This window comes from Gracilinanus agilis, unplaced genomic scaffold, assembly GCF_016433145.1.
Source record: "Gracilinanus agilis isolate LMUSP501 unplaced genomic scaffold, AgileGrace unplaced_scaffold20755, whole genome shotgun sequence".
Classification (NCBI taxonomy): Eukaryota; Metazoa; Chordata; class Mammalia; order Didelphimorphia; family Didelphidae; genus Gracilinanus; species Gracilinanus agilis.
Window position 1 is genome coordinate 2334 of NW_025352199.1, and position 3746 is coordinate 6079.

General features: G+C 37.0%; 1 pseudogene; it reads right to left on the reverse strand.

Annotated features, from left to right (window-relative positions):
* Positions 1–2883: 2883 nt before the first annotated feature.
* On the reverse strand, positions 2884–3541 carry LOC123254381 (annotated as a pseudogene).
* Positions 3542–3746: the final 205 nt, after the last annotated feature.

Genomic DNA, 3746 nt, shown 5'->3' on the forward strand with positions numbered 1-3746 from the left:
TCCCACTAGTATGGTCTTACTATCTATTTCCTCCTTGAGTTCTTTCAATTTTTTCTTTAGAAATCTAGATGCCATACTATTTGGTGCATAAATGTTTAGTATTGATATTACTACATTGTACCTTTCAACAAAATGTAATTTTTAATCAGATCAATTTCTACTTTGGCTTTGACTGGTGTCATGATTGCTACTCCTGGCTTTTTTACTTTAGATGATGCACAATAAATTTTACTCCAGTCTTTTACCATGAATCTGTATGTGCTACCCTGCCTCAAATGTGTTTCTTGTAAACAACATATAGAAGGATTCTTATTTTTAATCCACTCTGTTGTCTACTTCTATTTAATCAGTGAGTTCTTCCCATTCACATTCAGCATTATGATTCCTAACTCTGTATTGCCATCATATTATCCCCTTTAAATCCTGCTGTATTCCTTTTAACTTTGTTCTTCTTCACCAGTATTTTGCTTTTTGTTACCCTTCCAGTTCCCCCTCTCTTACTCCCTACTTCCCTTGTCTTGTTCCCTTTCTAATTTTCTGTAGGATAAGATAGAATTCTATAAACCACTGAGCATATTTGTTTTTCCCTCTCTGAGTCAGTTGCAATGAGAGTAAAGTTTAAACATAGCCCATCGCCACCCTTATCCTCCCCTCTCTATTGATTTTTCTAGATTCTTTATATCAACTCTCTCTTTCAGCCCTTGATTGACTTTTTGCATGTCATTCATATGCATACCTATCATATCATACATATTGTTCCATATCATCACATTTACATATACATCATATCACCATATACCATGATATAAATCATATTTTCATAATCAACTTATTTCTTCACCCTCTTTCTGAGTAAATTCTTTCTATCTTGTCTACTATTAAGAGTAATTTTTTTGAAAATTACGGAAGTTTTATTTCCATGCAGAAGTATATACATTTTGAACTTAATCAGTTAAATTTTCTCTTACTTATTTACCTTTATGGGCTTCTCTTGGATCTCATATTTAGTCTTCAATTTTTTTTTTGTTAATGTCTGGCTTATTCCTGAGGAATGCTTGAAAATCTTCTATCTTTTTATGTGACCATTTTTTCCCCTGAAAGAAATTTCAAAACTCAATATTGTTTTGCAGGTGACTTTGGGTTGTAAACCCAAATCTTTTCTGAATACATGTTCCATGCCTTATGGTCCTTTACTGTAGAGACTGCTAGGTCCTGAGTGATCCTGATTGTAGCTTGATGGTATTTGAATGGCTTTTTTCTGTCTGCTTAAAGTATTTTTTCATTGGTTTGATGGTTCTTATTTAGTTGCTATGTTCCTGGAGGTTGTCAGTTGTTTTCTGGAAGCAATCTGTGAATTCTTTCCATTTCAATTTTATTTTCCTGTTTGAGGATCTCTGGGAAGTTATCTTTTATTATTTCTTGTAGTATGATATCCAAGGGGTTTTTTTTTGTTCATGGCTTTCAGGTAGTCCAATAATTTTCAGATTATCTGGTCTATTTTTAGATGGGTTGTTTTTTTCAATAAGGTATTTCATGTTTTCCTCTGTTTTTTTTCATTCCTTTGATTCTGATTTATTGTTTATTGAGTTATCATGAAAACATTAGTTTCTAGATGGTCAATTCTGATTTTTCTGGCCTAGTTTTCATCTGTCAGCTTTTATTTCTCCTTTTTCAATTGTTCCATTTCTTCTTGAATCACTTTAATTTCTTCTTGCATTTCTTTCCTTTCTTCTTGCATCATTTTCCTTCCTTCTTGCATCACTTTCATTTCTCTTCTGCACTTTTTTCTACCTCTCTTAATGGGTTTTTGAAATTTTTTTTGAGCTCTTCTGGACTCTGTGTCCATTCCATAATTTTCTTTTGGATTTTATGTGTGTTTTCTTTGCTTTTGCTGTCCCCTTCTTTGTCTCCACCGTGCTCTTTGTCTCCATAAAACTCTTTAGAGTTAGGTGCTTTTTTGTTTGCTCATTTTTACTATCTATTTAGAGGTAGGCTCTGTTTTCTGGGAAGTTTGGGTACACTATTAAACTTCATCTTTCCTTGATGCTATTTTTTTTGCTTATTTTCTGGGTTGTTATGAGTTTACCAGATGATATGAGGGCTGAGTGCTCTGATAGTCCCCTTCCTGTGCTGATTCAATTGACCCTCCAGATATTACTAGCTGAGGTGTAACCTTTTATTCTCAGTCTGTACTTGATCAGGTCAGGTGCTGATCAAATTCTAGTTCCAGGGTTATTTGCACTTTTTTTGCCTCAATGTCTTCTTGATTCAATCAGGTACACCCTTGACTGCACTGTCCTGAAGCTCCACCCTTAGTTTTGGACAAAATGATCCTAGGGAGGCTCCCTCTAAGAACTGTGTCCTTACCCCAAACTGGATTATATCCTCATCCCAAACCCAGACTGGAATTCCTGGTTTTGTTCTGGGCCCATGCAGATTGGCTCCATTCAGTCCAGATTGCTCTGGGTTGGGACTCCAGACTTCTCAACAGGTTTGAAATTTCAAGGGGTGTGAGTTGGCTTGGACCACTACTTGCCCTGGCAGGATCTCAGGCTGGATAGGTAGGGCTTAAGCTCACAACTTGAGAGCAGATTGTGGGTTTGGGGTGTGTGGTTTTTTTCTTGGCTTGCTTTTCATTCTTTGCTATGCCTCCTGCTACCTCTACTCCCTTCTCACCTCAGTTCCCCATATGGTCTTTGCCTACGTTTTGGATTTTTCTTTTTTGAGAGTTGTTTCACTCTGTCTCCTTGTTTGTTCTTTAACACCTTTATTTGTTTTGTGGCAATACTTTACTCTCAGTTGAAAAGGATTTTATGGTGAAAAGGTATTGCTCTTCTAAAAAATTATTTTTATTATTTTTATTATTATTATTGTTTTGTGTACCTGCTGATGTGTTTCTGTTGGGTTTTTGTTGTTGTTGAAAATAAACTTGGGATGGCTTTTAAAAAAATATCCACACTATCAATTCTTAAGAAAAATGTCAATAATTAGAAAAAGCTAGAAGGCATCACTCTAATTTTCACACATAAACCTGAAACTACATGATAATGAAGTTCATCTTCAAACAACAGAACTTAAAAAAATTAATCTTTTCCCTGGCTTTTAATTTCAGTGTCTATATGATCTGTTGTAAGCACAAATGTTAACTTAAGAGCCTAGCCAAGTAATTGGGAAAAAGGAATACAAAACTCCTTTGTAATCTTTTGTAAAGTTCCAGTCATATGGTCTAATATTATATTTGGAGTGCTCAACCTCCATTCTCCTTTCTTGCCATTCTTCAGCACATGCCATGTTAAGAACATCTTGGTATCTGTTTACACATTATATAGCATCAGTTGCATTGAATTCATTTCCAAAGCCAGAAAAATATTGGATTCTTAAAACATCTCCAAATATAATTTCAGGAAGTGATAGCACATGAAGCTCATCAGCTAATTTTTCCACATCAGCCCACTTCATTATGTGTGTCTTGGCCATCATCAGCTTCTGGGCCCCAGAGGAGAAGTCCTGGCCAGCTGCTCAGAAAGATATGGATCATCATGAGGTTGGGGGTGGGGGTGGCAGTGGCAGCAGCAGTTGCAGCAGGGACAGTGGCAGCCTTCCTTCTTCCCTGCCCCCACCACCCCTTTTTCCCTGCCCCCAAGCAGTACACTCCTTGCCCTGTCCCTCTCTACTCCCCTTCCTGGCTCCAACCAGACAACACCCCAGCCCCCTGGTCCTCCTGCCCTCCTGCCTACAGGTCTCAG